Source organism: Saimiri boliviensis, chromosome 10 (genome assembly GCF_048565385.1).
Source record: "Saimiri boliviensis isolate mSaiBol1 chromosome 10, mSaiBol1.pri, whole genome shotgun sequence".
NCBI lineage: Eukaryota > Metazoa > Chordata > Mammalia > Primates > Cebidae > Saimiri > Saimiri boliviensis.
Genome location: NC_133458.1, coordinates 83,626,612 through 83,649,855, shown reverse-complemented (window position 1 = coordinate 83,649,855; position 23,244 = coordinate 83,626,612). Strand labels below are relative to the sequence as shown.

The window sequence follows — 23,244 nt, the reverse complement described above, 5'->3', positions numbered from 1 at the left end:
ATATTCATCCATGGCTAATGTTTTGCATTATATTATTTACAACAAAATAATTTGGACAGAATATATGTGGGAGATTTGATATAAATACTTAAGGGCTAACATTATGGATCAACAGTTTTTATGCATGTATGACATTTACATAAGACATTTTATTAAAGATTTTAGAACTTACAAATAGAAATGAATATTTTACCTTCAAAGTAGTCGCTATAAGGTGATGCAATTATTTCTCAAAGTATTTAAATATAGTCTCGTTGCTTAATAGTCACATATAACATAAATATGTCATACATGTATTACCTACATTTTCACAAATATTCATAATGCTAACATGTAAACTAGCCATATTAGCAGATTTAAAATTTTGACCATATTCCAAATAAAGTATTGTTTGACTTTAGTATAAATATTTAAAATGTTTAATGTTTTCTAAAACCACAGAAACTTTAGAAGAAACCTTGATAATACAATTCAGGACATAGGCATGGGCAAAGACTTCATGACTAAAACACCAAAAGCATTGGCAACAAAAGCCAAAACTAACACACGGTATCTAATTAAACTAAAGAGCTTCTGCACAGCAAAAGAAACTATCATCCGAGTGAACAGGCAACCTACAGAATGGGAGAAAAACTTTGCAAGCTACTTATCTGACAAAGGTTTAATATCCAGTATCTATACGGAACTTAAATTTACAAAAAAAAAATCAAAAAATAGGTGAGGAATATGAACAGACATTTCTCAAAAGAAGACATTTATATGGCCAACAAACATACGAAAGAAAGCTCATCTTCACTGGTCATTAGAGAAATGCAAATCAAAACCATAATGAGATACTATCACATGCCAGTTAGAATGGTGATCATTAAAAAGTCAGAACAAAAATTAGCTGGGCATGGTGGCACATATCTGTAATCCCAGCTACTGGGGAGGCTGAGGCAGGAGAACTGCTTGAACCTGGGAGGTGGAGGTTGCAGTGAGCCAAGATCGCACCACTGCACTACAGCCTGGCAATAGGGTGAGACTCTGTCTCAAAAACAAACAAACAAAAAGGTCAGGAAACAACCAATGCTGGAGAGGATGCAGAGAAATAGGAATACTTTACACTGTTGGTGGGGGTGTGAACTAGTTCAACCCTTGTGGAAGACAGTGTGGTAATTCCTCAAGGATCTAGAACTACAAATACCATTTGACCCAGCAATCCCATTACTAGGTATATACCCAAAGGATTATAAATCGTTCTACTATAGAGACACATGCCCATGTATGTTCATTGTGGCACTATTTACAATAGCACAGACTTGAAACCAACTCAAATGCCCATCAATGATAGACTGAATAAAGAAAATGTGCCAGATATACACCATGAAATACGACACAACCATAAAAAAGAATGTGTTCATGTCCTTTGCAGGGACATGGATGAAGCTGGAAACTGCCATCATCAGCAAACTAAGATAGGAACAGAAACCAAACACCAGACAACATGTTGTCACTCATAAGTGGGAGTTGAACAATGATAATACATGGGCACAGAGAAGGGAACATCACACACCAGAGCAGGTTGGGCACTGGGGGATAAGAGGAGGGAAAGCTTTAGGACAAATACCTAGCGGGGCTCGAAACCTAGATGATGGGTTGATAGGTGCAGCAAACTACCATGGTGCATGTATACCTTTCAATATACACAAAAGTTTGTTCTTTTGGTATGTCCTCCAGCTTTTTAAATGTTTTCTTGTTTTGCATGAATGTTGAGGCCACCGTGACTGAACTACTTTGTCATTTAAATACTTAACTGCTGCAGCATAACAACAAAAGGAAAGCAACAAATTCTCTGCCCATGATATCATATACATTTTTCTTATAGAAACATCAAAATCTTTCCTTAGACGTTTTATTCCACCTCTTGAAAGAAATCTTTCATTAAATAATCTTGGAAGAAATGAAAAAGCCAAATTGGGACATTTAACAGGACTGTGCACCAGCTCCAACTTTTTGTGCCAATGACTTTAGTTTGTTTCCTCAAATCACAGCCAATAGCATAAAAGCCGAGTCCCAGGGAAAGTCTAATGGTCTTTGATGTTGTGCCCAGATTTTGTAGGGCTCTACAGTGAGCCCTCCAGAATGCACATGCATGCCTAAGGGTCAATGGTGTTAAGTGATCAGATTTGGAGAAAACATACATATTTTTAAAATTTTGATTTCTGTCCTTATTATACTACTGAATCAGTACATCAATTACAGGTAGAATAAGATTTTGTTGTTAAAAAACAGCTGTATCTACTTGAGAATTAAAAGAAAATAGAAATGAATATTTGATAATTCCTTGAAGGGCTTCACAGATTTAAGAGATGTAGAATGAATTACAATTGAATAATCAATAGATAAAATTCTTAAACTTTTATACTTCTGGAAATAACTGAAATAGGTAGCCAGATTACCAAACACAGATATAATCTGTAGTAATTCCAACAGGCATATTTTATTACCTCATTACAGAGCTGTTTATTCAAGTGGATAGAAAAAGATACTAAAATGTTCAATAAATTAATGGGCAAGGAGTTGGAATGAACTGTTGCAAAAGAAGGACGCAAAAAGGCAATTTGCATAAAATTATCTATCTCCACTAGAAATGGAAGAGATATTGTTAAATTAAGTTTAGCCTAAAGCTGCCCCCTTACATATTCTTAGCTCAGCCTAACGTTTCTCCATACATACTCAAGTATAATTGGATATGTAAACAGACTGTAACCTAATCTTGTGCCAATAGCCAAGTTTCAGCCAATCAAAGGTGGGCAACTATTCAAACTGTGTTCAAATAAGGCAAACACCAGGTTTTAACCAACCATCTATTTCTGTATCTCACTTCCATTTTCTGTGTCTTACGTTCCTTTTTCTGTCTGTAAATCTTCTTCCATCACATGGCTATGCTGGAGCCTCTCTCAATCTACTCTGGTTGGGGGCTGCCCAACTCGTGAATAGTTCTTTGCTACATGAAACTCTGTTGCATGAAATTTGTCTAAGTTTTTTTCTTTTATTGATTAATATGACAATAAGTTTACCTATGAAATTAACAACCATAAAATAATTAAAAATTTTTTCAATGTTAGTGATATGTGGTCACTATAATACTCTCATGACTACTCTAGGAACCATGGTTTTTAAAACTCTTTTGGAAAACAATTTGATGATGTGTTTTATAGGCCTTCAAATAATCCTAAATTTTGAACCAGTAATTCATTTGATTATTATATTTTTAGAAAGTTTGGGGCATTAAAATAATGGCAGTACCATTTTAAATGACAAAATACTAACTTAAATGTTAACATCAGAAAATCATTAAGTAAATCACCATAGAACAACATGATGGAACATTGTATTTCCATGCAAAAAGATATATGAGTCTTTTAGAAACCAGTGGTATCTTTGGGGCCAGCCTGCTGTTTTGCAAATACCCACATATTAGCTGCATGTCCTTGGACAATTTCTTATGTGTGTAAAGGTGGCTAAAAAATGCTAACCACCTCATATGGGTCCAGTGAAGACATTTAATTAACATATGAATGAACTAAAAGCAGTATCTGGTTCATATCAGCATTTAGTATTTGCCCTTATTTACAGAAGTTTATATGACAAAAGTAGACATGTAAAAGGTTGAAATTAAACATTTCACAATATAAATAGCTGTCTTTGATGGAAAAATGGACAATCTTTGACTTCATACTTCTAACATTTCATAACATGTATATGATAGTTTAAAAGAGGCAAAATTATTGAAACATTTGATTACTTTTAAAATGTAGGGCACGTTGTCTTCCTTGGGAAGTTTCCAATTCAATTGAGGACTGAAGTTAAGAAGAGTTTAAGTGTTAAGACAAAGAAGGGAGGGAACTGATATCGCAGCAGACAAAAGAGACATTTAACAGGGAAAGCAGCATTTGGCTAAAGCCTGACCAAATTGGATTTTCAAGGTGGTGTTAAGCACTTGGCAAATAATACACTTTTAAGACTGAGAAAACAATGAATGCAAAGGTAACAGTGGGAAAGGAACAACCACAAAGTCACCTGGATTGGTTGGAACACGGGATGCTTAAAGGGACCAAAACAGAAAAGCCTGTTTGAAATCCATGATGAAAGGTCTTAATTCTAAATAAATGTTGACTATTTCTGAAGGCAACTGGGTCTGTTCAGATTTTGATTGCCCACCAACTATGTAAAAAAGAAGAGAGGTTTTAATTCTTACTGAAATATTGCCTCCTAAAAATATTAAACTGTAACACAAACAATATTACTGTAACCATTTGAATCTTCTCAATGAATAAGCTTCTTTATGAACTTGTACACTAGTAGCATAGGTATTCTAGGATCCACCTGTGCCCAGCATCTCAGTAGTATCCACACGTGGCCCTCCACCGTCCATCTCCTGAACAAAATACTGCTTCTTACACATGCAACTATGGTCAAGAAACTCTTTCTACTTCATGTTTTCACGACAACACTGATTTCCACCCCCAGCTCAGATTCTAGCTCCACTTCTGCCAGGTTCCAAGATATCCTCCAAACTCTCTGTGCTTACTTGGTTCCAAGAAATAAACATTCAGCCTGGCATGAACTACCTTGAAATCACTCAGTATTCTTACTGTGAAACTTCATTTTCTGCCTGGGATTTATTTTTCAGAGTTAAAGAGTATATATTGGTTCAGGAATCAATGGTGATATTTCTTGGTGTTCTTTGTATCACAATGCATTTTACTGTGAGTCAATGCTTGGCCTTTTTTTTTTTTTTTTTGGGAGACACCGTCTTGCCCTGTCACTCAGGCCAGAGGGCAATGGCCTGATCTCGACTCACTGCAACCTCTGCCTACCAGGTTCAAGTGAGTCTCCTGCCTCAGTCTCCCAAGTGGCTGGAATTACAGGAACCTGCCATCATGCCTGCCTAATTTTTGTACTTTTGTAGAGACAGGATTTCACCACGTTGGCCAGGCTGGTCTCGAACGTCTGACCTTAAGTGATATGCCCACCTCAGCTTCTCAAAGTGCTGGGATTACAGGCGTGAGCCACCACATTGGCCGGCTCTTATTTTTATTTTTTTGACCAAGTCAATGAATTACTGAGCAAAAGACTGCATGAACACCCTATATGTACACAGGAAGAGCTCTCAATCTATTCCATTCTATTTTTGCAATTCTTATGAAGTGTTTCTGCAATTCTTATGAAGAGTTTCGATGTTATTGGTCCTAAAACCCCACCCTCCATGGATACCAAAATCCAGGATGCTCAAGTCTTTCAAATTAAACAGCATATAATCTGCATATAACCTACACATCCCCTCCTGTATTCTTTAAGTCATCTCTAAATTACTTGATACCTAACACGATGTAAATGCTATGTAAATAATTGTTATAACACATCATTTAAGGCACAATGACAAGGGAAAATGTCTGTACATATTCAGGACAGACACCATCATCTACTTTATTTTCCAAATATTTTCTATCTGTGGTTAGTTGAATCCACAGATACAGAACCCACAAATACAGAGGGCCAACTCTACCCTAGTCAAATCAAATTAGTTTCTGGCCTAAGACGTATTTCTCCTAGCATAATTTTTAGGTGTAAACAAAAAATAATGAGATCTAAATTTAGGACACTACTGGACTTAAATGAATTGCATATTATTTACAGCTTAAAACACCTTTGGAGGCAAATCAGTTTCGGTTTTAGAACAAAGAAAGATGTATAATAAGAGGAGGTCTAGTTGACAGTGAGAGGGTGCTCAGTTAAAGGCATGTCATGATGAAGGACTTGAAGAGCAATCTTGAAACATACTTTTAATCACTTTCCCTCAATGTTAGCTTGACACAAGCATGCACATGCAATATTTGTCATTTCAACTCAGTTTCACACTAAACGTAACACTAGCAAGGATTTTTAAATAGTAATACCCAGGGATTGGCAAGGGTGTGGTAACTGATCACTTTCCTACATCAGTGGGAGTGTTAATGGATTTCAAGTTTCTGCAGCATAATTTAATGCATATTGTCAGAGGCCTTAATAAGTGTATACCCTTTAATACAGCCATCCTACTTATAGGAATTTTTCTAAGGCGATAATCCTGGATGTACACACCCACAGAGCTATTAAAATGCTTATCACTAAACAATTAGCATAATAAAACCTGGAAACCACCAAAATGTCCTATAATTTTAGACTGATAAGATTTATGACATACATATATGTATACATATGTAGCAACTGGATACAGTCTCCAAAAGATGTTCTGGGAATATATTTACTGACATACATAAGAAAATGTTCGTGGGTATGGTCAGTTTCAGTCAACAAGTCAACAAATATTTCCTGAAAAACAAAAATGTACCTAATGCCATTGTAAGTTCTGGAGATAATAGGTGACAAAAGTGAAGAGAAACATATTACAAACACAAACAAATGAATTGCAGGTACTGCTGAGGGCCATGGAGAAGATAAAATAGGGTAATGTGCTAGGGAGTGACTGACTGGGAAGATGGGCCGGGGCTTCCTTTGTCTAGACCAGTCAGGGAAGGCATATCCTCAAAGGTGGCATTTGAAATTTGAAGCCTGAATTAAGCAGCCACATGCAGATCAGAGGAACATCTTAAGCAGAGGAAACAGCAGCACCAAGGCCTTAGGTTAAGAAGGAGTTTGTAATGTCTAGAAGCCTGTGTGTCAGAATGCTAACTAATCATGGTTATTTCCTACTGGTGGGATTAGGAATTTTTGCTTACCTGTAATATTCTTATTTTTCTATAATTGACAAGGATTAATTTTTAATAATCAAAAATAGAGGTTAATATAAGTAATAAAATACTGCTTCCATCCATGTACTTTAGATGGCAGTTTCCCAAAATGATTGCTCCTAGTAACAAAGATAAGGCCTTAATCTAGAAAACCAGTAGGGCTCATTCTGTCAACTTTATGATTAAAACCACCTATTTCACAGATCATTCTGATCTTGGCTCCCTTTTTCTTCTGTTTTCTGGGTGGTTTTTAAGTTGGGAAGTAATTAATTAGATCACGTAATATTTTCTATGAATGCATAAGAATAGCTTAAAGTTGCATATTTGCTACAGAAGCTGGGTGTACTCACATTAAAGCTGTGCACAGATCAGGGCAAATGTATTTTGACTCAGTTACAAGAAATAAGTTGGGCACAGGTGCATGTGCCTATAGTCCCAGCCTCTTGGGAGGCTAAAGCAGTAGTATTACTTGAGCCAGCTTGAGCAGCGTAGCAAGACTCTGTCTCTAAAAAGTTATGATAGACAAAACGCATCCAACTTACCTAATGTTGAAATGGGGGTGGGGCAGCAATCCCTCATGTATGACTTCCAATAACACAAATCCACATTTAGATGCAGACATGCTGTATATGCTGTATATGATATTACAAACAGGGTTTCCAGGCACCAGCACTTACTGCAAGATTGTCAGGGTGTGTGAATAAGACATCTGCTTTCCATTGATTCTGTAGGGAGCAACTCACTGAATCACTACATTTCTTCCCAGTGAAATAAGCACTTTGGTCTTTGGTCTATTTTCTGATAAGATGGTAATAAATGATCCAAAGGAAAACACTCATTTGTAATCATCCTGTATAGTTATTCTCATTTATTTTTATTTAAATTGATTTGACTTGATCTCTAAACAGTCATTGCTTGCTCTGGCAATACAGAGATATGTGATTTGAACTACATGGCAGGTTAATCCACTGAAGGCATAGCAGGTCTATGGAAAAGGGAACTATTCTGTTGCAAGTAATACAAAGTTAACAAACTTTGACAAAAGAAGGGAGAGGCTTTGACCTTTACTGAGCTAAATATTTATGAGCAACTGCACCATAAAATTGAAATTAAATTATGTGTGGGATTTGGATTAAGTATGCCTTGGGGGATATAGAAGAAGGAGGGATGGATGTTTTCGTGGTGGGTAGGGGAGAAATCACTTTCTACAAAATTGTGCTTTAATTTGGCTCTGCCTAAGGGATTTTTAAGACTTATCTGATCTTCGAAGTTCTGTTAGACTTTACCATTTAATGAAAAGCAGAATATGTTCAGTGTTAAAAGGGGCTCACTGTGTGGAAACTTTAATTAAAATGGAAAGTTTACAAGAACATTTATGTTAAATATTTTAATCTACTAAGTTTTCTTTTAGATACTTCTATTGTGAAAAAAAAAAAAAGAAGAAAGAAAGAAAAGAAGTTCTTAACCTCTTTGAAGCTGTTACAAGTTTATGGGTTAAAGTAGTTTATAAAACAGACAGATATGAGCTTTCTATATTCCAAAGGACCTCAGAAGTCTTGATAGGACAGATGATAAAGAACACCATGTTTACTTGGATTACACATAAATAAAATAAAAATCCATCAGACAAGCAATCTTGAATAATAAATAGAAGACACAGAACATTTGGTATTATCTTCAAGTGCTAAAAATAATCTTTGTAGTTATTTTTATATAAAAATGGTTGCTCTTCAAAGGACATGATAAAAATATGATTTCCTTCAAATAAGAAAATCTCATGGAAATCACATAATCATTAAATGAATTGTTGATTGGGATTTATTTTCACAAAGAGTGCTAGTAAAAAGTCAGTGTAATAAAAAGTGCTAGTAAAAAGTCAAAAGACAGTGGTAACATATACAACTACTTATTAGAATTAATGAAGAAAATTGGAAAACATGAACAAAATCAGTAACGTTGTAGAACTCTGTCCCTAGTTCAGCTAGAAACGGCATCCTTGTCATATAACCATTAAGTATTAGGCTCACACATTCTTTCAAGGGTGAGAAAAATGGAATTTATCGGGCAAAAAGGAAAAAAGGGGGAAACAGGGATGCCCAGCAGAGCAGGAGTCCTGCTAATATATCCTTCCTGTCTTGCAGATTGAATCCCAGATTCCACCTGGAAAAAGGAGGGCCCAAGCTCCTCCCCGCTGCAAATGGCACAAACTTCTGTGACTCCACCCCAGTGTGCACACTCCCAGTACGGAGGCCAGCTGGAGTTTTCCGGGAACCCCTTTACACCAGCTGTCTCTTTAAGTGATATAAACAAACATCAGATATAAGCCCATTATTGCAGACTATGCCTTGGATATGACAAATACCAATCAATTGATTATCGTACACAACTAGTAAAATAGAAAACCTAGGAGTAATTTTTAATGCTTTTTGCCAACTGAAGGCTATAAATGACTTACTCAACAAAGAAGTTCTGGACATTATACCTTGACATTGAACGACTGACAACACTCATAGTCTTTTGACAGTAGAGCTGAAATGAAAGATATAGACAGTGTTCTTTTAAAATAAGTGCACAGAATATGACTGTGAGCAGCCCATTCTATAAAATCTCATGAGGACCCACTTCCAGGACATCCTCAAGCTGTGGACTATTTGCATACCTCTTCAACCATTCTATATTTACACACTGCTTTTTCAGGTTTCTCTCAAAGGTGGGGTATTTTAAATACACACACCAAATTGGATTTTTCTGTAAATAATCTAATTTAATGAGATGGTCCATCCACTGCAAAGTTGTTCAGACTTTGGAAGATGATACAATGATATTTTAAATTCTCTAAAATACATTTTAGAGATGCAGAAGAGAAGCTTAAACAAGATACAACATTTATTTTAAAGGTTGATGAAGCTCAAATATAGCATTTTAAACTTCAAGTTGTAATGACATTTTGGAAGATTTCAATAAAACGTCATAAAGTACAGACTCAAACTATTTTGTCTTCAGACTTACTAAAGAACTAAGTGAATAGATAAAAATTCTTAGAATATAAGCAAAAGCAATAAAGTGTATTAGTAAAATCAAGATAAAATTATCCTGACTTCTAGAAGAAAACTGAACCAAAAATTTTTCATAGGTAAACTGCAATGGGTCTCTGAATTTGAGAAGGCAGTGAATGGCTATAGACGCTACTATCTCTCTCCTCTGGGCTGTAGAGCTCCCTTCCTGTCTTTGGGGCACCTCACAAGTAGTCTATGACTTGTGACTTCAGAGATGCTCTATGAATCATAGCATTGGTATTGAAGAGTGGATCGAGCAACAAAATTTGCCTTTTTATATATAATGTAAATTTAAATTTCTTAAGTTTTTGGTATTAAATCCCTGTACTCCAGTAGATTCTTCTGTGCACTTCTCAGGAGGCAAGAATCACACTTTACAGAGTAATGCTGTTTAGGCTGGGTGCAGTGGCTCATGCCTGTAACCCCAGCGCTTTGGGAGGCTGAGGCTGGTGGATCATGAGGTCAGGAGATTGAGACCATCCTGGCTAACATGGTGAAACCCCAACTCTACTAAAAATAAAAAAAATTAGCTGGGTGTGGTGGCACGTGCCTGTAGTCCCAGCTACTCGGGAGGCCGAGGTAGGAGAATCACTTGAACCCAGGAGGTGTAGGTTGCAATGAACTGAGATTGTGCCACTGCACTCTAGCCTGGGCAACAGAGTGAGACTCCATCTCAGAAAAAAGAGAGAGAGAGAGAGAGAGAGAGAGAGAGAGAAATGCTGTTAAGTGTTTTCATGCTTTAACTCTGAAGACTCTAAGATTAGGTTACTATCACTCTTCAGTCAGTGACTGATTAGGTTATGACCCAAATAATGTTAATTAGTCATCTAGATAACATTTGTTCTGTGAACTACAATCAACTTTGCCTTAGTAAAAATACTTAAAATTGGCTATTTAATATCTTATTAATCCTTTGGTCTCTGGGGAAGACCACTAAAGATGCTTGACTATTTTGTATGTTATTGGCCTATGTCATTTTTTATGTATTTTGTATGTTAAGGATTTAACATTTCTCCACATGTTTAAAGAATTTAGAGACATATAGTCTAACTTATACTTAACAGAGAGACATTATTAATGAAAATATACCACCCACAGAATATTCATATACCAAAAGTTGCATTGGAAGAAAGTGGTTTGGGATAAACCTTAGGATTTATCATAAAACCCAGAACAAAGACCTGTGTGATTAATAGGAATGTAGAGTCTATTAGACATGCTTCTCAGAAGTTCTCAGAACTTTGTAATCTGTGGTCACACCCAGAGCTGAGAGACCAGCATTTGTCCAGCTGAACTTTGTGACTGAACTTAATATGGTTAAATAAGTTATTAATGTATTTCCACAAAATTTTCAAGCTTGTATAATCATTAAGCCAGGCAGAGGCGAACCCATAAAGGGCTCTAAAGAATAAATGTGCCTTAGTACTTGTCTTTCCTTTCTCTTTATCCCCAGTAAGTTTTCTCTGTGCTTCATTATTTGGTAATCTTGGGAAAGTTACTTTCTTTTATTTATTTATTTATTTTTGAGATGGAGTCTTGTTCTGTTGCCCAGGCTGGAGTGCAGTGGTGCAATCTCCACTCACTGCAACCTTTGCCTCCCAGGTTAAGCAATTCTCCTGCCACAGCCTCCTGAGCAGCTGGGATTACAGGCACCTACCACCAAACCCAGCTAATTATTTTGTATTTTTAGTAGAGACAGGTTTTCACCATATTGGTGAGGCTGCTCTCAAACTCCTGACATGGTGATCCACCTGCCTTGGCCTCCCAAAGTGCTGGGATTACAGGCACGAGCCACCACACCTGGTCGTACTTTCTTTTAAATTACCTTATTTAAACTGAAAAATTTGTACTCCAGTAACCTGCAGGTGCAGGATCTTGGTCCAAATATCGTATTTAAAATATACCTGAAACTTATGTTTCTAAAGATATCCATGGTTGACTTAATGGTCATCAGATAAAAGCTTTTGCCTTAAATGCTTTTTATTTATGCACCTGAAGAGTTTCAACCCATCACTAGAACCCTTCCTTCCCACCCCGGGAGGAACAAATCTTTTTCTCTGAATGTTCTAGAAACCCTCAGGTGACAAAGTTGCTACCTGTTACAGGTGGTTGCAGACGGGGTAGAACTTTCACTCTTTAATATTTAATAGTTTTCATTGCTACCTACCCAATTAAGGAGATTCATTAGTTTATGAAGCTAATCTCCCAAGTCAAAAATGCTTACTCTATAAATTGAGGCACAATAATCAGGAAATTTTAAGAGTCATTTTTACCAAGAAAAATGTGTGTGCTCTCCCAAGCATACTGTGTTATGATTTTGTAAAATTTGGACAAATGTCTAAAATATTCCCAGAAAAATTCAAGAGTAAACATCAGTTTAGCAAACAACTTTTGAACTATGTGGAACCAACATAAAACTAAAATTACATTTATTCTGGAAATGGCAGCCAAATGAAAGGTACTGCCAGATCTTTCCAAGAGCAGTACTATGAGAGGAAATGAATAGAAACAATCATCTCTGGGAAAGCATAGGCACATATGCACAAAGTACTATGACAGGAAATGAATAGAAACAATCATCTCTGGGAAAGCATAGGCCCATATGCACACAGCCATCTACACAGACATATTAACTCATGGTCATCCACTCAGGTTCCTCTACGTACTTTTATATTTGAATACCTCTGAATGTTCTCATCCTAAGTTTAGCTCTGTATTTTTATATGGGCCTATTCATTTAGCTATTTTTCTCTATCAACCATTTATACAAACTCCCCACTCTGCGTAAAACATACAGACCAAACTGGCAGAACATAGACATTCACAACCAAAAGGCTAATGGACAGTAGCCTCAAGCTCTTTTGTTTCCACCAGTTGTGTCCTAAGATTCACTTTATTTGTCCCAAACCTGAGAATAAAAACATTACAAATGAACTGCAACAAGGGATTTACTATTCCTATGAAAATTTGGTTAAAAGTATTAAAATACTTTGACAAAGGAAATAACTAAAAATGCTTCTGAATTCGATGTGGGTAAGAAAATTGTTAAAGATTAGGGAGGAAAATATTAACCTTCTAGGAAGATTCTACACTCCATTTTCTTTAAAAGTGAGTTCTATTTTCAAAAGTGGGTATAGTAGTTGATGAATTTCGGCTGTAGAAGATACAAGACAAACAGTGAGAAGTTCTAGCAGCAGATCCATTTCCAAAGACAAGGACTTGTAACAACCTTTATACCAAAATGTTAATTAAAAGATGCACATTTGTATATTTTAAGGTAAAAACATTTAAGGTATGTGTACATGTTTTAAGAACTCCCTGCTTTAACCACAGTTTTCAATTAACCAGTTGCCCATTAGTCTGGATCTTATCATAGAAAAACTCTCCTAACACGGATAACTTAACTTGGTCCCAAATCACCAAGCACCTAAGTCACCTACCAAAAAGACATACATCTTGCATCAAAGTGTAAAATCAAAGCTGGTGTTTTAAGGAGGAATGGGAAAAACGGGGAAAGAATGATATAGCCAGTTTTATTCAGTTCCGAGATTTGGGTCAGTTTAGTTTTCTAATGCCAAAGTACAGAGACAAATTGACCTCAAGATTCACTGCATTCAAATTAAGAAAAAATATAAAATGAAAAATGGGTTGCTCAGGCAAACCACAGCTTTTTCTGATACCGAGAAAATCTGACAAAAAGTGAGTCAATCCAGCAAAGTTGTTTGGATACTTACTAGAGCTGAAATAAGGTATGTTCACAAAATGTTTGAAAAGCTAAAAAGAACTTGATTATGTGGCAGTATTTCATTGTAAATTTCCAACATAACTAATAGCAGCTCACGTCTTGAGCACTTACCTTACCAGAAACAGTGTTCACGGCTTATGTGGATGATCTCATTCTGTCCTCATGGCATCCTTCTCACAGACGGGAGGTAGTATTATTAGCGACATTTTAAAGAGGAGGAATCTGGGTCCCAGAGGCCAAGTAACTGGGCCAGGGTTGTACGGCTACCAAGAAAAAAGCCAGCTCCAGCATGCTAAACCACCTACCAGCACGAGGCTGAACTTTTCCCTTCTCAAGTGCTTGTAGTTCGTACTACGTAGCCTACTCCTTAGACAGCTTGCCGCAGCTGCTTTTGCTTGCAATTGTTCTCAAACCTGACTACACATTAGAATTACCTGGGAAGCTTTAAAAAACAAGCAAGCCTTTTGGCTCCACCCTAAGTAGCTCTGATTCAATCCATCTGAGGAGGGACTTGGCATCAGTTTTTTTTTTTTTTTTTTTTTTAGAGATGGGATTTCTCCATGTTGGCCAGGCTGGTCTAGACTCCCGACCTCAGGTGATCCGCCCACCTCGGCCTCCCAAAGTGCTGGGATTACAGGCATGAGCCACTGTACCTGGCCGCATCAGTATTTTTTTTTAAGTCACCTTAGGTTGATGACTAGTGGAAGTGGGGCAAGCATTTCTTTATGATAAATGAAGATTTGCAAAATAAGCATCCTGTGAAATACATTGGGGGGCTGGTGTGATTACACAATGGCCCATTCTGCTGCTGCTTGGCCTGGCCCTATTTTGGGCAGCTCTGAGAATCGATATACTTATAACACCTCACTCTGTCAGCTTTATGGCTTCAGTCACAATTCCATGTTAACACAAAAAGTTTCATTGACATGACATTACGTTAATTTGTAGTCAGCCTTGAAGACTCTTCTGATTGTCTTCGCTGTATAACAAATCATCTCAAACCCTAGTGGCATAAAACACCACCACCATTTCATCATGCTCACAAATTCTATGGGACAGAAACTTGGACATTGCAAGGCAGGTGTGGTTTATCTCTGCTTGGCAGTGTAGGGGCTCCAGCTAAGACGGCTCGAACAACTGCAGCTGACTTGACTGGACCAGGCAGGAATTATCTGGAGGCTTCTTCACTTATAGATCTTGCCTGGGCTGGAAGGACTTGAAGCCTGGCTGCAGCTGGGACTGTCAACTGGAACATCTTACACCTGGGCTCTGCACACGGCCTGGCTTCCTCTTCAGACCTTCGGAGCCTCAGGATAGATAGGCTTTTCACCTGGCAGCTTGGGACTCTGAGAGTGAATGTTTATTCCACCTGACATTCATGGTCATTCTAGCTTCCTGGTCTTTGCTGTCCCTACCTTGGACAATTATTTTGCATCATTTCTGCCAAACTGTATTGGCTGAAAACAGTCACAAATCTGCTCAAGATTTGGAGACCAAAATCCCCACAAGTGCTTTTTAGCCTCAAGAATAAAATCCATTATGTTTCCTTCAAACTATGCAATTCCCCTCTTAACAACTATTTAAATATTTATTGAATAAACTGGTACAGCCAATTCATTATATAGTTCATAATGGTTTTTATACCTGTTGGAAGATAATTAGAACTGTATTTAAAGTACACTTTGTGGCCGGGTGCAGTGACTCACACCTGTAATCCCAGCACTTTGAGAGGCCAAGATGGGTGGATCATATGAGACCAGGAGTTCAAGACCAGCCTGGGCAACATGGCAAAATCCTGTCTCTACTGAAAATACAAAAACAAGCTGGGTGTGTTGCTGCGCACCTTTAATTTTTGCTACTTGGGAGGCTGAGGCATGAGAATCACTTGAACCTGGTAGGCAGAGGTTGCAGTGAACCCAGATGGTGCTACTGCACTCTGGCCTAGGTGACAGAGTAAGACCCTGTCAAATAAATAAATAAATAAATAGTACACTGTGCAGTGCATATACTGTTACACTCTAACTGAAATATTTTATTGTTATCCCTGCTTAAAGCACGTGATGCGTAACTATGTCTATGTAACTCCATTCCATAGTTAGACAGAGATGCTTGGTTTCCAACATTTTTCCTTGAGTATTACTGTGCACATTGTATTAAAAATAATAAAAATAATAATAAAATAAAAAATAAAGTATCCTTTGCTTAGCAAAGAATGCCTCTAATCAAGCTCACTCAGGGTGGTCAGATCAGGGTGCTTATGAAGAGATCCACCCCATATTCTTATTTCAAATAGCTTTTCATAAATAGATAGCATTCCTTATAAATGGGGTCTGGGAAAAAAAGAATGGCCTCAGTCAAGCTAATCAATTTTCTAGATAATAACCCAAAGTGAATGTTGTATGGTATTATTACTTACCAATGTCTTTGATAAGTACAATCAAGTTTGGGGTCTACTGAATACTCTTTTTTGTTTTCCTTTAATTTCCAGGAAGCAAGTTATAATTACAGGGTCTTTTAATGATGTTTTAAGGCTTATTTTCATCTCACTGCTGAATTTCTCGTAAAAATGGAGAGTCCCAGATTTGTATTGGCACATTGCATTAAAATTCATCACTCGCTGCATTTTTTCCAGATCTATTTCTTATTTACTTAAACTGATTTAGGTGATTAGTTGGCTCTCTACCAACCCTTTACTAAGTTTAGTTTGAGGTTTGTTTCAGTGTTGTGATAGGATGAATAATGGCCTCTTAAAGACAGCCAAGTCCTAATTCCCAGAAGCAGTGGATACGGTTACCTTACTTTGTAAATAAGAGACTTTGCACACATGATTAAGTTAAAGATCTTGGGGTAAGAGATTACCCTGGGTTATTGGGTTGGGCCAATGTAATCACAAGACTCCTTACAGGAGGGAGGCAGGAGATCAGAGTGACTAACAGCAGATAGAAGCAAAAGGTTGGGCTGACATAAGGACGAGGTCAGGAGCCACAGAATGCAAATGGCCTCCAGAAGCTGACGGAGGCAGGAAAATAGATCCTCCCCATGTCCCAGAGGAACCAGCCCTGCCAGCACCTTGTCGGTCGCCCAGGGAGACAGACTTCGGATCTCTGACTTCCAGAACTATAAGAGAAAAAATTCTCATAGTTTTAAGCCATTAAGTTAATGGTAATTTGTCCCAGTAACCATAGGAAACTAACGCAAACATAGACGTCTTTCAAGACATACAGCTGTACATTTCATTTGATTGGTTGAACTATTGATATTAAAATTGATTCCTACACCGAGCATCTACGTTTACTTCATTGCTGTCAAAATGCGACCTACTGTCGGCTTAGATTTTATTGATGACTTCAGAAAATAGTATATATGGTTCATCTATAAGGAAACCACTAAGTAAAAATTCAGAATTAAAAATCAGAGTGGCTAGTCATTTTACCAAAGGTCATTTTGTTTATCAAAGGCAAATTTGTTGCCTGAGTCATAAATATCACAGAGCCACACTGAAACTTTTCGAAAGCAAATTACAATTTGCTTCCAAACTCTGGAAGGACATCTGTCGAAGCATGGAAGTAATGAATGTAGTGAACATCATGAATACTTAAAATTCATTTAAATAGTCTTAAAATTGTTTTTAAGCACAAAGGGTTGTAAAATAGGTTTGGCATTATTAGCCAAATCTTTCTCCTTAGATTCACCATTTGTACTCAAATGTACTGAGTTATTGTAAAAATAAAATAAATTATGTGGCAGTGCCTAGATTAGGATCTGGCACATGGTAGGTGTACAATAAATATCAGCGGAGTGTGAATGGAAGGGGTGTTGGCAGCTGCATAGCAGCAGACCTTGTTCATTGGCAGGCGATGGATGCCACCTCCAGCTTAGAACTGAGAGAATGCCTTTTCCTCCCTTTCAGTAAAAAAGAGGGTAAAAGAGGTCCCTTCACTCTGGTCCTGTGCCAGGGCCTCCAGTTATTAATATTAGTACAGTAAAAAACCAGTGTCCGCATGACATGTTTTCAGCCTGTTACATCTTCACAATGTTAGAGAATCTGTGAACAAGAAGTGAAATTAAGTACTTAATATGTGTTTTTACTTCAGAGTTCCCTTAACAGTGCGATAACAGATCTAAAAACAAGTGGTTACTTTAGCAGATCATTTCTGTTCAGCATTTAGGCAAATACTCCATTGACTAATTGCTCTTTCTCTCTTCTTTTTGTCAGTTAAATGTTAGTGAAACATTCTCTCTCAAAATAATGTGGAGTATATTGTAAGCTGATTTACTGTCATTGACCATAAACATGAGCTATTCCAGAATTTAACTACATGGCTGAGAAGCCATCAGTAGGGAATAGGAATTTTTTTTTTTTTTTTTTTTTTTTTTTTTTTTGAGACAGGGTATCTGTTACCCAGGCTGGAAGAGTGCAATGGCATGATCATGACTCTTCTGCAGCCTTAAACTCCTGGGCCCAAGGGATCTTCCCACCTCAGTGTCCTGAGTAACTGGACTACCAGGGTGTGCCAACCATACCCAGCTAACTTTTCATTTTTGAGCCATGATCATGCCACTGCCTGGGTGACAGTGAGACTGTCTCAGTGTATGACCCCTAAATGCAGTAAAGCTCTCTTTCAGATCTAAAACTATATAAACGGATGTTTTAAGCTAATTGTCCTTTTCAACATAGTGTAAATTATTTTTGTAGAGGAGTGGTTCTCAATCAAGGGAAATTTTGTCTTCCAGGGGTCATTTGACAATGTTTGGAGACATTTACAGTTGTCACAACTGGGGGTGGAATGCTGCTAGCATCAGTGGGGAGAGTCCAGAGAGGCTGCTAAACAACCTTCTGTGCACAGGACAGGCCCTGCAATAAACAGTGACCCCAAAACGTCAAGAGTGCCAAGGCTGAGAAACCTACAAATGAGCTCATGCAGGGAATGACGCGGGTTAGGGAAGGGAGCTTGTTACGAGCAGTTGTTAGCAGTTGTGTTCCCTGTGAACATTCTGCTCGCCGCCTAGCTGCAATTTTGCAATGCTGATTATTACTTAAGAGGAAGTAAAGCATGCTCAGACTGAGTGGGGGATGCAGATGTAAACCTTCTTCACTATGATAAGGTTCCTCTGATAAGGACACTTAGAAATATGATTTGTGCATTTACGGAAATGTAAGACATTTAAATGATCCCTCTTCTTAGTTTTACTTGATTTCTGAAGAAAGCATTCATATGAAATTCTATTCTTTTGTTATTCTTAGGCATAGCAAAAGAATTCTCCAATGGGAACTCTTCACCATACCAGCAAATTTATTCACAATGGAAAGCCCTACATACTTTCTTGCTGGAAGTTCAAGTCCACCCACGCTAGGCAAGGCATTGCCTATAAATGCTCAGTATTCAAAAGCGTAGGCCAGTAGTTGGGTCACCACCTGGGAGCTTGTAAACAGTGCAGAATCTCAGGCCCTACCCGGACCAGCAGACTCAGAGTCTGCATTATAACAAGATCCCTCAGGGATTCCCACAGACGTTCGAGATCAAGAAGTACTGGAATTATCTTCATTCCACAAGTAATAAAGCCCTAATATTTAAGACTGTGAATAAAATGGATTTCAGTCTTATCAAAATATGTGGGGATTTGTTTATGACTAGCAATGCTGGATTGGGAAAGTTGGTTTACCTCTTTAGCTTCAGTACTCTCATTCGCATAAAGAGGAGTGAAGATGAGATCAACTTCTTTTCACACATTGTAGGGAATATGATTTTTTCCAGTGTAAACACAATCCATACAGTCTGGGTTGTCCTGCTGAGGGTAAATGCAAAGACCAGATGGTCTCTAGCCAGAACATGCCAGAGTTGCACAGAGCTATGTTAATTAACAGTAACTGAATTCTTATGCAATTCCACCTCCAATCTCGAAACTGAGCCTACTCTAGGGGTGTGCCCATTGGTTGGCTCTTGGGTCTATTCTTTGCATTGGCATTCTTTGCCTCAATGTTTGCCTGAACATTGTGTATAAATTAACCCATTACTCGGAACCAGCACAGTCCATAGAAGCAGGCTCTGCCTGGGACTGCCAAGGGGTAGCTCCTAGGTCACGCCCACTGCTCCTGGCCACCTCACTCAAGTGCTGAAGTAGAGATTCTCCAGCTATGTTCTAGCGAACACCGCCTGAATATAGACAGGCTAGGTGTGGGAGGATCTTATACGACAGCTCCCAAAGATAAAAAGGGATCTACAATTCAACTTCTTTCTAAAACTACCTCTGGCAAGTGATTTGGGGAGATAGTACTTTTGCTTTCTCGGTGCATTCAAGAGACTGCCTTAGCTTGAATGCTGTAATTACTTCACATTGCACACATATATTGAAACCTCACATTGTACACCTTAAATATATATAATTTTTATTTGTTAATTATACCGCAATAATTATACCTCAAAGCTGGAAAAACATAGGTATTTGGGCATTAACCTACATGTGAAGGTTAAAAAATGTTCCATTATATATAACCTAATATTTTAAATAAAATATTTGGTTGTCCAAAATTAACAAACTTATGCAAAATAGAAAAGAGATAGTGAGAGACTAGCAAATCACAACTGCAAACTAAATCACAGATTCCACCACACTTCTGTTCCTATAAAGTACTAGAGGGACCTTGAAAGTTACTTTTCCATTGAAAAAGATGGAGTAAAGTAGAAATATAAAAGTTATTTTTACTACAAACTAGGGCATAGGAAAAATATATGATTATTATTGTATAGGTAGCCAGGGCAAACTGCTCAATGATCTAGGGTTGTGAATAATGCCACATTTCTTTATTTCCCAAGTCAAATTAGAACTGGGCCCAGCTGCCAACCATCAGATAGCAGAAAGTCCAGATTACTTTCTCTGGTCATTCAATAACTCAGAAGGCCTGAGCCTTGCTTCTCTGGCAGATAGTCAGGTTGGAGGCCTGGCGGTGGCATCTGAACTGGTGGCTACTGCAGACCTGATGCTGCTTCTCATGTCAGGCTCTGCTCACGCTGGTTTGCTGCCATTGCAGTCCCACATATGTTCAGCGTCCTGCCTGGCCAGGTCGGCCCTCCGCAGATGGGTTCACTTCATAGTAAGGTTAGTCCATTCCCACAGCCCCATTAGGAAGAGATTGGACCTTACACATAGAAAAGACTAGCCCTTCCACCTCCTAGAAGGAGAAGGTTTCTCTTCCATACCCGATTAATGAGCCACAGGGGTCACTCCTCCTGCCCCTCCATGAAGGGCAGCCACGGAAGAGACACATGCAGGTTAAGTTTCCAGCTGGTCAGCCTGCTTCACTATGTTAACTTTATAACACTTTCGTATATGTAATCAAAGATAGAGCTGACATCTGAATCAACCAAAGAGCTTAAAAAATCCAGATAGATCTATGCTGGAGCAAAGCTGTGTTTTTTAAAGCTCCAATGATCTGCTGCCTTGGGAATCAATGGAGAAAGAGAAAAGTGCATACTTGGAGTCAAACAGCCCAGGACTGTGATTCAGCTCTGCCACTCACTATTCCTGTGAACTTGGGCAAATAATCACCTGAGACTGTAATTATTATTATTTAATTTGTATAATATGTTTAAAAAATGTCCATCTTTCTTCTATCATAATGGTAAAAATTATAAAATGATCATTACTACTTGATGAATTTTTAAGCACTGTAGTGGGAGTTTGCTGTGCTGCGACCTAAACTGTTAGGTGAGCAATTTGACAGTAATTTTTAGATATTTTAAATATGCACATCCTTTGATGTTGATATGCCAATAAGAAGATACGGACCCATAATGTCTCCAAGAGTGCACAAAGATGCACATACAAAGATGCATCATCAAATAGTGAAAAAATGTAAACAGCCTAAATTCTCATTAATAGGGGATGATTGGATAATTTGTGTTGTAGGAATATATTAAATCACTATCCATATTCTTGTAAAAAATTGAATTACATGTACAATCATGCAATCAACACCTTGTTAAATATGTACACACTAGATTGAAATGACTGCTTATAAATAGAATATGAAAGTATGCATTAATGCATTAGCCACAGGTCTCTAAAAGTGGCTATTTTCAAAGATTGGTGTAGGCAGAAGGTACTTTTGCTTTATTTATTTATTTTGAGATGGAGTCTCAGTCTGGTGCAGTGGTGCGATCTTGGCTCACTGCAACATCTGCCTCCTGGGTTCAAGTGAACCTCCTGCCTCAGCCTTCCAAGTAGCTGGGATTACAAGCATGCACCACCATACCCAGTTAATTTTTTGTATTTTTAGTAGAGATGGGATTTCACCATGTTGGCCAGGCTGGTCTCAAACTCCTGACCTCAACTGATCCACCCATCTTGGCCTCCCAAAGTGTTGGGATTACAGGTGTGAGCCACCACTCCCGACCTTGCTTTTTGTTTCATACATCCCTTTACTCTGAAATATTAGCAATAGAAAGTGATACCTTTGTAGATTTTTTTGAATGATTATTAATGCTTCACTTTGTACAGTGGATATATATTATTCCTCTAAGCTGAAACAATAAAGATGAATAATTTTAGATTATATAATATTACCAATCCTACTACTGTTTGGTCATCAGCATACTATAAACTCTTATTCATTGCTTATAATTGGTTGTATTGAAGGCCTCTCTTCTCTGGACTCTGCATGAAAAAGTGTCTCCCTTCTAATTGCCACTTTCTGCCAGGTGATTGACTCTACAGAGTAGCCATTTGCTAATCTCATCAGGGTAGTTGGAAAAGAGAAAGACACAGATGTGAGACAGGACCGCTCAGAAAACTACCACTTAAGTCCATTTCCTGGGCTTTCTCCAATACAGCAAACTCTGTCCTTTTGGAAATGCTCCTTCTTCTATTAGTGGCTCTCAGCTAAGGGGAATTTCCTCGCAATTCCAAGGGAGCATTCAGCAATATCTGGAGACATTTTTTGGGTTATTACACCTGGAGGTGGCGTGTTACTGATATCTATAGGTGTAGAAGTCAGGAATGCTGCTGAACGTCCTACAATACACAGGACAGCCTTCCCTACACAGAAAACTTCTCTAGCACAAAGAGTGCTGAAGATGAAAACCCTTGCTCTACATAGAGATGAAAGGGGCATTTTTTTTAAGTGGTGAGGAAATGCTAGGCTTGCCTCATAAAGTCAGCTTGTACCATTCATAATTGTCTTGAAGGTTTGTGTCAAACTTAAGATTCTTAGGGATTTTTAGATTCTTATGGATTTTTAACTAAAGCAGTTAAGCAGAATTAAGGGCTCTAGATCCTTTAATGTGTATATTGCCACCATTATAAAATCAGAAAAAAGAATCAGCTACTATGAACTTTCTTGACATGAATTCCAAATTAACTTCAAGTGTTAAATGCTCTCTCAGCATCAGTTATATCTAGTACTACAGCTTCTAGCAGTCAGTGTTGTGACCAGAATGATTTTTCTTCCTTTCTTTAAATGTTTCAGTTTGTTCTTTTCTCTAAATCATTCTCAAAAGGTGTGTGTGAGTTGGGGGCGGAAGGGATGGAGAAGGACACAGCTTACCAAAATCTGTGGGACACCTTTAAAGCAGTGTTGAGAGGGAAATTTATAGCAATAAATGCCCACCAGAGAAGAGAAGAAAGATCTAGAATTGACACCCTATCATCAAAATTGAAAGAGCTA

General features: G+C 37.9%; 1 long non-coding RNA gene across 1 annotated transcript in view; it reads right to left on the bottom strand.

Moving 5' to 3' along the window:
• The window catches only part of LOC120365325 (uncharacterized), a 91,883-nt gene extending 77,882 nt beyond the window's left edge, over positions 1–14,001 (bottom strand). Inside the window, exon 1 of the long non-coding RNA XR_005580302.2 lies at positions 13,692–14,001. This is a non-coding gene — a long non-coding RNA (uncharacterized LOC120365325). The remainder of the gene's footprint in view (positions 1–13,691) is intronic.
• Between the last annotated feature and the right edge of the window lie 9,243 nt (positions 14,002–23,244).